The sequence below is a fragment of the Acipenser ruthenus genome, chromosome 40 (genome assembly GCF_902713425.1).
Source record: "Acipenser ruthenus chromosome 40, fAciRut3.2 maternal haplotype, whole genome shotgun sequence".
Taxonomy (NCBI): Eukaryota; Metazoa; Chordata; class Actinopteri; order Acipenseriformes; family Acipenseridae; genus Acipenser; species Acipenser ruthenus.
This window is the reverse complement of record NC_081228.1, coordinates 899764-914401: the sequence shown is the minus strand read 5'-3', so window position 1 is coordinate 914401 and position 14638 is coordinate 899764.

Here is a 14638-nt window from a genome sequence, read left to right as displayed (position 1 = left end):
TTTAAACTACATGGTTCCAGTAAAGCTTTATTGTCATGTAGCCACACATTTTATTTTTCATTCTGTGGCCTTTGGCGTTCAATTGTTGATATGAATTGCAACCGTACATTGATTATATAATAAGACCTGCAAATGATAGCAAAAGCTATGTTAGAAACATCTACAGAAATTATCTGTAAAACGTAAATCTAACAAAGCAATATTTCTCATTTCATTCAACATGAATGGATGAGCAAGTTTATAATTACATATTATGAAAAGCACAGAGGGAAACTAAATTGTGGTATTCTACTGCTAAAAAAACAGCAATGTTTTGACCTTTTTCAGCACTATTGTAGATACTGCTTTGTCTTTTTCTTTTTCTTTTGCCGACACATAAAACGTCCTTCCCCCTTCGCCACTTAATGTACACGATGAGAAATGACCGCTGACACATTTCTGGCTTGCATCAGTGGACACAGAGCCATGTTGACACATTGCCTACTCCACTGCTAGATGGTGTGATTCATAGAGCTCTCCTTCATATGAGGTCTTGGGGCTGTTTCACTGCTAGACACTCCACACTGAAATAACATAAAAGTGACCGTTTCTATTCTGGTGACATTTAAAAAAAAAAAAAATCATGTAAGAAACCCTTGCAGTGAAGTAAAAAAAAAAATTAATCCCATAAACCAGAGCAGTTCCAATAGCAGACGATGGATTTTAAACTAATGTTATTGCCGTTGATATGCTAGCACTGGTTAGTGTCACCATTAGTACCTCAATCGGTTACCAGTGTGTACAGGCTCAGACCACTGAGCGATGTCAAAATATGAAAAAAAAATTTAGAGCATTTTTAGAGCATTTCATTTTAGAGCATTTTAGAGCATTTCATTTTTTTAGAACATGTTTAGAACATTTTATTAATGCAAAATCGAACAAAGAACAATATAAAGGCAGGTACTTTAAAAGGCATAGCGCCACTTAAAACTATCGCAGAGTTTGTTGTTGATCTAGTTTGCAGAAGCTTTTTACACCCGAGATCTTTAAATTAGATTTAGGCTAAGCTAATTCAATAGAATTGCAAAGAATTATATAAAACCTATTATAATTAGGGCTTTATAAAAATAAGTAAAACTAATATTTCCCAGATGCTCCCTCGCTGAAGGTGAAGTCATTTTAAGCCCTTAAAACTTAAATGTTGCCTTGTAAACTAATAAAAGATATTGCTTTTTTTTTTGCCATGCATTGAAAAAATGTTTTATTCATTTTATCAATTAGAAATGTTCATGGGGATGCTTACAGTATTGTTTCACTGGTATTTCAGTTGTGCTGTTGCTGTTTTAATGAATGCTTTGTGATGGTGGTCCACTATGAAAGGCGCTATATAAAATAATGACTGATTGATTGATTGATTGATTGATTGATTAATATGCCATTATGTAGATACACTTGAAAGAGTTCTGCAGGATTCAACTCACAGTTCTCAGTATTCTACTTCTAGTGTTTCAGTGGGGCACCATTTCACTAGATGTGTTTTTATTTTAAGCATAAAGGTGAAGAGACCTGCAGGGAATTTGTTCGGTTTCATTTTGTAATTCGTGCAGTTATTCCTTGTATGCTGCTTTTGGAGAATTATGTAGAAATAAAGTGCCTTGGATAGCAAAACTGAGATGCAGAATGTAATTTTCAGTGGGCCCTGCTGCTTCTGCAGCTGAGGTTTGAATGAGGCGCTGAAATCTAAGAGGTGTTTAAAACGACGCAGGAATAATAAAACATGACAGGGACCTGTTTATGCTGAAACATCTTGAATGCGGTAGGGTGTGAGGCTGACAAGTTGGTGTTTTTCTACAAATCAGGAAACCATGAAGTGGGCTGGGTAGCACTTTTGATTACAGGTCGTACATGACCGTGTAATTACATGGTCATAACTATCAGTTAATCATGTGTGTATGTGGTAATAACACTGTGATAACTATCAGTGAATCTTGATTATATGTGGTAGTAACATGGTGTTAACTACCAGTGAATCATGCCTGTAAGTGGTAACGCCTGGTGGAGTATGGTATCTGTAATTACATGGCAACAAGGTGTTATTAACAAGGCATTTCAATGTAAAACAATAAGTCCACAGCTAGGTAGAGTCAATCCTGGCTCAGACTATGGGGTGGTTTTGCTCAGCTTTTGCTGCAGTGCAGGCTTTACATTATTCATATAAAGAAATAAAAGAAAAGTTGAAATACAGCACTTCTGCCTGGGTTAAATATTATAGTTTATTATTCACAGTGATTTGTTTCTTATGTTGCTTCCAAAATGTCTGAAAACAGTGATTGATGTTTTATGGTCAAATGATTTAGCACATTTTAGAGTAATGGTGAAAAAATATGGGGTCTATGTAATAATTGTTTCCCTTTTTTTCTCATTTTCATCCAAAGCAGCTCATTGACCACGTTTCTTTACCATCTACAACAGGCTGTGGTCTCAGGCAGCGCGGTCTTGCTTTATATAATCAGATAGTATTTCAAACTGAAACACTTTTCATCTGACCTCTTGGGAATAAATTCATATCATGCAGATGATAAGTGGGATTGTCACAATTGCTACAAAGGTCACTGAGGCACTCATTGAAGCTGTTCGAAATGACAACAGATGGTACACATCAGAAACTGTGCCTCGGTTCAAAGAAAACCTCTTCAGAAATAAAACAGTTTTTACCAAGGAGTTGATGCAAATGCATTATCAAGCCCTTTCAAGAGGTTATAACAAGCACCCGCCAGAGCCTCCTTTTGTGATTTTAACACGTTATATATTAAAACACTGCGTTTTCCCACAGGCGTTTATTTTTTAACTTCAATTTATATAGATCACAAAATCGGTGTTTAGCTTGTATACTTTGTGAAGTGTGAAACACTGCCCAATCATCAGCCATTCTGAGCTGTAAAGTTATCATAACTTAGTTTTGAAATCACATACTCGAGACAGAGAAACAAAACAATTTGCTGAAAGAAATGACTTTTCTTTGGCCTGGTCCCCAGTGCCTCTCCTTCTAAAGCTACCTCACCACCCTCCAGCGACCCCTACTGGACAGGTGTCTAAGGTACAAGAAAGTGACCAGTGAGGTTAAACTCTTCTAACAGGGTTCAGTAGCCTGGTATCAGCAGGTGAAAGAGATCAGGAGACAATATTTGGTCACAAGTATACCCAGCCCCAATAATAAGATAACAAACTTGTTCCTGTGAAGACTGTATCATATTGCATTAGGTGATATGCAAGTGAATCTGATAAAATGATATACCCTATATAAAGACACATTCCTTTTAGAACATTCATACCATTCCGGTTCCATGGACAACTAAATGACAGCAAGCAGTGTAGACTGCATTGAGTAATGCTTTACCCAGAAAACCCTTCCCTAAGAATACACTGTAGCACATCCATTCAAGGCAGAATGTAAAGTCGAATGCAAACATGCAAGTAAATAAAAAGAGGTGGCAAGGTTTGAATTCCAATTGATACTGTGAGATTATCTTTCGGGGTTTCCTGTAAAAAAAAACAAAAAAAAAACTTATTAGCGTTCATGGTGAGCTGTTAAACAATACCGGCACAGAATTATCCACTACATCCGGATTACAATAAATAAAACAAGAGTTTAAGGTAACGAAGTAATAGATTTTTCAATTAGTGCTGTCTAACACGAGTCTTTATTAGAAGGAAAGGCTATTGATCCATTGAAATTGCACTGCAATACAGTGTAGATGAATTGAGACCTAACACAGTTAACTCTATCATTTGGATCAAATGCAATCCTCTTGGTTGAGGAATAACAGTTTAAACAGATGGTGTCAACTAGATCTTGGACCGCAGTTCCCTTAATTACAGCACCTGAAACCCACACAGTGGCAATGTTAATGCATTTGACATCAGCAGCCCTCAGTTTAGACAAGCACACACACTGAAAGCGTAAATGAGTGCTAGAGATGTGTTCTTGTTGCCTGGAATCGAATCCTGAGACTTCTAAGCAGGGTCCTGAACCTGACTCTTGACTCCTCAGCACACACCAACCTGTAACTAAAGGATTACCTGAATCATTTGGGCCATATCTGACTCTCGGGCGTTGATAATGATGAGCAAATGGATACAGAAGATTCATATACGGCAGATTCAAACTGTATCTACGTAATTGTTTTGTTTGTGTATAATTTCACCTCTAGATATAAATAGCATCCATCCAAAGGACTCGGTTTAACACTAATAAGATTAAACCTTTGGTGTTGCCACTGTAATTTAAGGGATAATCGCTCAAGGCAAATACTAAAATGCACTTTAGATACACCCCTGCTATCTTTTTGATACATTCCCTGTCAATAGGAAAGCAGCATGTGGGGGCGTGTTTGCAGTTTGCCTAGTTGCCATGAAGAATTATATTCAGCAGTAGAGGATTCAAACACATTTCTCGACGCACACTGGGGTCCTAAAACGTGACACCTTGAAGTCTAACCACCCATTGTAAATACAGTGCAATAACAAGAGGTGTGAGCAAGTGCCACCTTTTCATTTGTAACAGACATGATGCTGCATAACTGTGCGGTTATATGTATACTAACTTGCACCAGTAGAGCAGAGCGCTGACCTTTCGACCTTTCACAGAGATCACATCAATGTGTGCTTGCAAAAGATTACGCACACACATCTTGTATACATGTTTGTGTTTTGGGGGAATGACAATAAGCTTTTGTGTGTTTACGAGAGTCTCAGAGAAATTAATACCCAAACTACACACCTGAAAAAACTTTTTAAAAAACTGCATGTTCACAGATCCAGTCTCGTCTGTGATGTGTTGGTGCTGTCTTTCTCTGAGCCGTGAGTTTTTCTTCTTTGCTGAAGACTTTTCCCCCTGTATTATAAATCTACACATACCCTATGCAATATCATTTAAATGATCGGTGTCCCATGTGTTTATATAGGAACCTTGCCTTTATTTTACAGTAGTGGATGATTAACTGTAAACCTCGATCTCCTCATAACATTACCGGTAACTCATCTTCAGTTTCCTGGTATCTCTTACTGTTGTTGTTGGCAAAATTTGAGAAGCACTTTCCATTTTAAAACATCTCATTTCAAAAGAAAACTTGAACCCTCTCACTGGCATTATTGATATTGGTATTCATAGCTGCAGGTGTTCATGTCTGTTTGCTTCAAGGTGCTTCTGACTGGTTATTTGAGGAGATTCATTAAGGAAAGCTCAGGTTGATGTGTGCTTGTGTGAAGCCATGGTCAGGAGGCATACTTGAAGTGTATGACACGTTTTAGTGAATGGATACAGTACATTGATATTGCCTTGAGAGAGAGAAAGTGCTTCAGTGCTATAGGAACAAAAATGCATGCATACAGTTTAATTGACTTTGAAACTGACTGTAGAGGTAACAGCTCGCAGTGTAAAACTTATACCAAAGTGAACATGTTAGCAGACTATCAAGAGATCTTACTGCTCTGTGGTCTTATTTCAGGAAGTGTGCTAGTGGCATACATACACGTTATGATATTTACCCTCTATTCTCATTTGAATTCTTTATGTCAGGCTGTTACTGGATTTATATACACAGCATACACGAGAGCCTCTATATACACACACAGCATATGGGTAAAAGTACAGTCTTGTGCAAATTTATTACAACACCTCTGTTGTTCTGATTTGTTGTGCATATGAAATCAAACCGCTGTGACTGAAAATCTTGGAAAATGGTCAAAATAGGCAAATTGGTGATTGTCTAATTGAACTGATGTCTTTAATATGTAGAAGACTTTTTAGAAGTTGTTTAAGATGCCTAATTAAAGCAGAGACTGGTGTAACATTTTCACACGAGTGCCTATTGTTTCCATATCACTGATTACTGACCGGTGGTTTTTATGCATTAAGCGTTTAAAGGATATAAATGAAAAAATCTTGATGTATTCTAATACATTTGCACACAACGGTGTGTGTGTGTGTGTGTGTGTGTGTATATATATATATATATATATATATATATATATATGTGTGTTGCCAGACTCCAGCATATAGAGCACGGTACTGTACTGTATTATTTAAACAAGAATAGTACATCCATTATTGGGGGTATAGACTCTCTATGCTGTTAATTTAAATATCTGGTTTGTAAATGCTTGATGAGCAGAACTAGTAAAGATTATTTGTGTTGTTTGACTAACCACAGAACAACAGCCTGTAAAAAAGATTTTCCACCCTCAGGCTACATGGAAAGAGAATGACAGCTTGTTTGCCAGATGCAAAAAGAAGGAAAACACAAGACAAATGGGTATTCATTATTTTTCAAATGTGTGTCCACTTTATCAGAATGCTGACCTTGTATGAGCTGCCTGCTTGTTTGCATTTAGAACAGAGACAGATTCTTCTCTCTTGATTTTGAGATTGAAATAATCTTTCCTTTATACTGCAGGAGGCAGTTCATTATACCGGTAACACTTCATTGCCAGCTCTAGTATAAGCTGTTATATACAGTACATGAATCTTATATATATATATATACATATATATATATATATATATATATATATATATATATATATATATACACACACACACACACATACATGAAGATTTCTATCTAATGTTATAGAATAAAAATATGGCAATTGTGTATTGTTATGTTCTTTTTCTCTGTTAACGACATGTTTATAGATGCCACCACAGACATTGAACTCACAAATATGTAATAACTATTTAAATAACAATCGTGAAAACGACAATTGACCCGAGAAGAAGAAAAAAAAAGGAACAAAAAATTCTACTAAACCAAAAATAATCTGAACATCATGGTCTTTGAAAAGCAATAAAGAAATCTGAAACTGTATTTAGATGACAGAAAGCTATTTTGAGTCTTTTTGTTAATCCTCAGAAAGCCGTGTGTACTCAGTGGCTCAGAGGGTATGGAAACCAATGAGCGATTGTGGTTAGAAATGGTTTGCCAGAATGGATCAAACTCAAGGTTTTTTTTTTTTTTTTACTGAAGCAAACATGGAAATGGCAAAAGTTCACACATGGTTATTCCTATTTTTAGTGAACAAGTTCCAGCTTGAGCATGCATGCCTGACCGCTTCAAAGTCTGAAAGGAGACATTGGCTCAATGCATTCTTGAGATTAAAAGTGTTGGGCAGCAACATTGGGGCAGCATGCAGAGACACACCCAGTGTATGGCCAGATTTCCAAAGTGAGCTAAGAAACAGTGAGAGCCACTTGTGCCAGACATATGGAAACAATACACCCGATGTTTCATTAGGGTAAACATTTAAAAGCAACAGCAAATGAAAAAAAAAAAAAAAAAGATGGTTTGTGTTCGTGGTTAACAGCATCCCCTTGAGGCCAGCTTGAAACTATTTAAACCTGAAAACAATGTCGTCCAAAACAAAGGGGGGCATTTTCTGTCCTTAGCTAAAAATGAATCATGTTTTACACCCTTCTGTTGGTACACATAGCCTCCTGGTTATCCTGGTTGAAACAGGCTTGTATAAATGGTTCCATTGCCAGTCCTTGCGTCGCAACAGGAAGACGTCTGCTAATTCCAATGCTGAACAGCAAACACTCACCACCACCTCTTACACTAAGACAGCACTTTGCAGAGAGTTCATTTTACTAGAATTGAGAAGCCCCCTTACCAAGCTGCACTAACCACCTACCCTGTCCTAAATTCATTGATGGGGGGAAACATACACACTTTGCATTGGTAGTAAATGGATCATTCTTGAGGTAGGTGATGCCTGCATTCGTGAGATGGATATTTGATTAGAATGTGTTTCCACATAGTTGAATAGGAGACTGATATGTATATATGCTCACTAAATGATTAATGTATAGGTATACTCTACAGTCAGATGAACAAGAAAACGTACATTGAAACACAAAAAATGCATTAATTATCGAGCAGGAATAGATTTTGCAGGGATTGGACTGAACAACTTCAGCAGGGAAACAAGCTGTCAAAATGACAGCTGCTTGTGACCATTCAGTTTGATTTAATATACAGAAACAGTGAAAATAACCACTGTACTCGATTTAGCTGTAGCTCTCCTTTTAATTTTTTTTTATCAGCTTTCTGTTTGCATGTCATTTATCTTTCAAAACCACTCTGAAATGTCAAGCATATTTATTACCTTAAGAAAGAGTTTACTTTCCTATTTTGATAGTATCTTCATTTGATTTGAATATTATAGAAGACAGCTAGTTGAATTCCCCTCTTTTGTGTTTTTAAGTGTCAGTGTTTGAAGAATGAATCTTGATGATATGTGCTGTGCAGGCATGCTATCTCCTGTGCACTGTCAAGAACACTTGTCAGCTCTGGCTGTCGAACAACATTTCACAATCATAGTTATGCTTATGCAGGATTATTTTCCTGTGAATTGTGACTGATGTAAATAAAAACTAATATACAATTGAAAACCATGCTGTCAAAACAGAGCATTGTGCATTTCTCTTATTATGTGTTTCGAACTGGTTCAATTGTCTTACAGAAAACTTTTATTTCTGAAGATTCTGCTGACAGCTTCATATGCAACGGTTCACCCAGTTGTATTGTTTTTCTAAACATACATTTGAAGTGACCAATGCATCCGTTTAGATGGAAATGTTATGAGTAATAATTCAGCCCTGAGTAATGCTTGCTATGGTGTCTGGCTCTATTCTTTAGGAAAGCTGCTATTTTGTACCTTCCAGCCTCCAAACCTGGGATAGCTGTTGGGGAAGTTGATACAGTAAGTTTGAAATGAACCCCCCTGTTTATTTTGTTCTTCTCCTTCATCCACTGCTGCATGTATATGATGGAATGGCTAATACCTCCAAATCAGTTTGACACATGTTTTGCTCTGATAGATGCATGCGTTCTCTCCTAGGAGTGTCTACTCAGAAGCAGAACACATTACAGCGCTCCTCTGCATAAGCTCATCATTCTTCGCTCCCAATGCTCCTGGAATATCTCCTGCTTAAATATTTCAGGGGGCAGCAAACACTTCTTTAAGATGTCTGCTAACTTTGCGTGGCGAGACACTTTTATTCCTCATCATTATAATTGAAAAGACTATTTCTGAATGTTATTGCCGTTCTTTTCTTTTCTTTTTTAAATTATTCTAATAGGATTCCGTTCCTGTCTCTGTAGTACATTTCAAACTGTTTGCTTATTTACAACTCAAAGCTGTGTAGAATTTCAATTTGCTTTAAGGAGGTAGGGTCATTTGGGTGCATTGCAGTACTATGCCGTGTTCCTGCATGGAAGACAGTTCAACAACATTGACATGATTTGCTTTTATTGTCAGGGTTTATTAACTGTGTGGAATATTCATTTGTATAAACCCTTACAAAATATCAAAAAAAAAAAATGTGAGAGGCGTTCTCAGAATGGTTTTTGACTGCAGGTTAGAAACATAAAACTCCAGAGGATTCTTTGATTATCAGAGAACATCAGTCCTGCTGGTTGGTGGTTATAATTGTCATTTCTATCCTGTTGCCACTGATGTTTTGGATCTGTTAACTGACAGATGTAGGACCCCTGGTCCACTGGGAATCTACTGAGGAAAAGGCGAATAAAGGCTTCAAACGAGTCCTTAACAAAACCAATGGAAATGTTTAAGAGTATGCAAAACAGTGTTCTGGCAGTGTTTGGTATAGGAGACTTTTACTACAGTAATTAAAAGTGGGAAAGTCAGAACTTTATCATCAAAAAGGAAAAGAAAAGTAGACTTATTATTTTAGCAGGCACTACCACACTACAGATAACCTCTGACAGAACAGAACGCATGTGTCAGCACACAGCAATTATAAGAACGGATATGATTCTTTTGTGTTGTATTATTTTCTTTATGCACGCACCTGTCTTATACAGATCCTAATTTATTTATTAAGAATTCATTTTTATATTGATTGAAAATGAATTTAACACACACTGAATTCAGTTACTATGTTTGTGTGTGAGGGGGGGGGAGTGTGTGTGCGTGTGTGTGTGTGTGTGTGTGTGTGTGTGTGTGTGTGTGTGCGCGCGTGTGTGTGTGTGTGTGAGTGAGTGTGTGTGTGTGTGTGTGTGTGCGCGTGCGTGTGTGTGTCTGTGTTTAGGTCGTTAGGTCGACATTAAGAAACTAAGTCAAGTAGCTCTGTTTCAACATGAGAAGTCTATGTGATATTGAAATTGTGCTGGATGTATACAGTACGTGATTATTTCCTCAAAGAAGTTGGGAATAAAATGTCTTTAATCATTCAAAAAGGAGTTTTGTTGTTCCAATATGACATTTTTATCATCTTGCTTGCAGGTCTGTGCTTTTTGCTTCCTAACGTGCACAAGAGACGTGTATTTCAAGTACATGAAGCGATCTTTAAAAATGTACGTGCTTCATCACCAGTCACTTGGACTGTCTAAACAGGATCGTGCGCTGGGTCAGCTAGCCAGTACAGCATGCATTTTGCATGACAATATGCAAAAAAAAAAGAAATTCTAGGCTTTGCTATGATGAAGACTGTGTGGTCAAAATGTTGACAACTTGTCAAACAAAACCCTTGGTGTCTCAGGTCTGCACTTTTGACCTCATTCAGAATAGTAACGCTCAGACTTGAGCCTTGGAGAGAATCGACTGCATTTTTAACATAACAAGTGAAAGCAGTCGTCAATCTATTTACTGCTGGCAACACAAAGCAAAAAGAATGACATGTTCACACATCTATAATGCAATCCAAACAAAGTCTCTTGCACAGTCGGTCTCTCCTAGCAACATTTATTTTTACTTTTAGTGCTCAACACATCTGTGAAAGAATGTATATACTAACAAAACAGATTTTACTGTGTGCCTTTTTGGTTTGTAATCTGAAAGACTGCTTCAACCTACATATATTTTATACCACATAGGAAGTTTTGCTTGAATAGTTGTTGCTGTTAGACTTGGGCAATGTGAGGAGGATCACAGTGTGTATTTTGTATTTATTTTTTGCTGTACTGACAAGTTGAATGTGTATTGTCCACACTTTGCATTATTATCACCTGCATTAAATCAGTTTATAGTCTGTGATACAATGGCGCCACCATGATTTTGTTTAATCCAGGCCTATACTTCTTAATTACAATGTAATAGCATTGTAATTAAAGATAACCCGATGGAATTGCAATGTAACAACATGTTTTATTACAGAATCATGCTTTTAGGCAGTTGCTAACTTTTCTTTTGTATCTTATGTGTCATTTTAGTTTCACCTAAATAACTAAAACAACTCTTCCCAACTTGACTGCTCTTGGGCAATAAAGCTGTGTCAAAAATAATTGGCAGCAGCTTTATCCAATTCTAAGATAATTAGTTGAAGAATGATATAGTTTAAAAAGCTCATAAATTAAACATACGATTGTAATATCAGTCATTCAGTATTGTACATAATGGATCATCAAGCTTCCTTTAACTGGAGTATAAAATTGTAATGAAACAGAGCCTTGTATTATTCTTTATTACTTTATGATTGCAGGCCAGTGCTATTAGAGTTCAGACGTGTAGTTTTATCTCTTTTTAATTAGGAAGCAAATTAAGTCTGGTCGCCGTCATGCATTTTTGGGGTGAATTTCTAAAAGATAACTGAGAACCTGGTTATTATTTTGCCACAGATTTTTTTGTGGATCAAAATGATGAATATATTCTTCCTTCAGCAGAATGCATAGTTCATGACGTGTGGAGCCATGAATCCTTCAAACTTAAAAGAGACAATGAGGGGTGTGTGTGTGACAGCAGCCCTATCAGGACTCGTTGTCACGCTGTGTACGAGGTGTGTGAATACTGCCAATGCGTTTCTTAGAGGTTGTATCAATGTCAGCTCTGGAAAATGCATGCAATGGTAAAGGTTTTTTTTTGGTATTTCTTTATGTTTTCCTCTCTGGGTTAGCTCACAAACAGGAATGCGCAAGATCCTGACAGACCAGACTGCAGTGCCAAAATCATATTCTTTAAACATTTTTGGGGTAACACTTTACATTAGGTGTCTCTCATTACAGTGTATTTACATAGTAATTACATGGTAAATACATGTGTACTGACACATAATTACAATACTTTGTAAGGATGGGGGATAATATTAACACACTGCAGCTTTTCTGTACATGATAATGGCTTGTATTTTTAGTTTTCAGTCCTTTGTTTCACTCAAACACTATATTTATTAATAATTTGTCAGAGGAACAATAGGTACAGGCTTGGGTTTTAGCTGCGGTGAAAAAAGCTTTTTGAAACACAGTGGCAGCCAACGTTGCTTGAAGTTACTGAACTTAAATTACCTTCCCCTTTTTGAAGCCTCTTCTGTAGACTTGCTACAGGCACCGGATAATGGGTGCCAGCGCCTAATCATTCCCTTGGGCTTTTACATTATCTTTCAATTCCACTAACCATAATACAGTTCCGGCTGAGTACGTCTGAAACATAAACAAGATGTTGTGCGTTTAATAAGTGCATTTCCTCTCACGGAGACAGTTTGAAACTAGGGCATGTGATGCTGCCACTGCATGAAAAGGGCTTGCACACAAAAGACTGCAGAGTTCCTGAATGAGTCAGTGACAGAATGTCATATTGCAAGTGCCATGCCAGTGAAACACACATGTCTGTTACAATTACTGACCCACAGGCAGAAAAGGAAGCTTTTTCAATCTACATGGTTGAGATATAAAACTATCTATAACTTACAGGTATGACATGGCTTTCTTTCTATGTGGGCAAGCATGCAAATTGAAAGAGGCAATAATACAGTGTGTATGCGATACAAAAACAGAACAACTGTCCAAGTGTTTCTAGCATCATAGTTTTAGATGCATTATAATTCAAAAATGTTTCAAAAACTAGCCGTGTTTTATCTGAGTAAATGAAGTGTGAGTAAAACAGCACAGGGCTAGATGCTCAAATAGATTTTAGAATTCCCTCTAGCCAAGGCAAATTCAAATCCTGTTGCTTTTGCTTGCTTGTTTCATTGCAGTGTGGTGTGCTGGTGGCTGTGAAAGACTAAGATTGAACGCTCCTAAATGAACTGGTTTATTCTGCCAGTAAGAAGTGGAGGCCTGTATTTCTACCAGCTCTGCTGGGAGGTGGGATTCAGCCTGTGATGTCAGGCCCCGTACCCGGCAGACCATCTGAAAAGCATTAAAGCAACTGTTAATATGGACACGTGGTTTAAACAGCATCTCTCCAGTACCATATGGAATATACTGACACATCCTAAAGACACTCCTAGAATAAACGTCAAAACAGATTGCATTTAGTTACTCATCTCATGCAAAACAAAACAAAAAAAAAATAATAAAAAAGGGTTTGTATTGTTGATTTGTCAAGGTCTCTGCAGAATGAATGGTCTAATTTATGAAGCCCCTGCACGGCTAATAAAAGTGACCTTTTTTTAGACCTTCACAGTTTAAAGCAGGTGTATGACGTGCTTTGTGACAGGTTATGCATTAAATCCAATGGCAAGAGAGAAAACGAAGAGAACACTCTCACGTAATTAGCGGAAGCTGGGTGATTACTTATCATAATGGCACTGATTTTAACTTGTCCAATTAGGTAGACCACTCACTGAGTCTCGGTACACGGACAATATATTTCAGCCAACTCCCTTACGTTGGAAAAGACTGTGTGAATATACTCAGGGAGAGAATTTCAGAGCAGGGGTGATAATAGGCCACAAGCTTAGCCTTGTTCAAACATACAGGCCATTGCCAAATCCTTGCTTCCTCAAGCACCTAACAGAAAGAGACTGCTATGGAGAAAAACAAAGCAAGCATTGAAAAGTAGGCATTAAAGCTCCATTGCTTGCAAAATGATGTTCAGTATACACTACAATATAACACATTGGCTTTGCCAACTGAGCACGTAGAAATATTGAAACACAGCAACCAAACCTTATTTACATTGCTTGGATGCTTTTACAGGAAACAGCTATATCTCATTGTAACACCCTTCTTAAACAGGTACACATGTCATAGCAAACATTGTATATATTTATTTCTACAAGAAGAATGGAGAGCTCTGCTCCTAAATAACTTGTCTTCATATTCTTCGCTACAGAGGGAATATTTATTTCCCGGATCACAATTTGCAATATTTATTTAGGTTCACTCAAATCCACAGAATTAATCACACTTTTTTAAAAAAATAAGGCCACATTGCTTTTTGTCAAATTATCATACAATGTTCTCTTATTCCACTGGAACTAAGTACAGAAAAGCCTTTGGAGTTCCACAGAGGTTGACATGTGAATACATAATTGTTTTGATTCAAAAAAGAAAGACAGAAAGAAAATACTTCAGTACCCATAGTACTGTACTTAGCCACAATACCATCATAACTAGCACAGCAAGAGGGTGCAAATTACATTTTCCATAAATGAGCCTTAAAAATTGCTATATATTAAACTGATCTACAATTGCTATAATCTGTCTGAAAGGTTATTTATTTTATAGGAAAAACATGGGACCAAAGTGTCAGTGTATCCAGATTGCCATGACTGTGAGTCTTGGTATTGACCTCCCTTATAAAATAATTAACATCTTCCTACTAAATTGCTTTGCAATATAAAGAAAGTCCCCTATTCATTGTGAATGAACATATATTTATTTTTCAATTGTAGATCGAGCATATGAAAAAGAAAGCT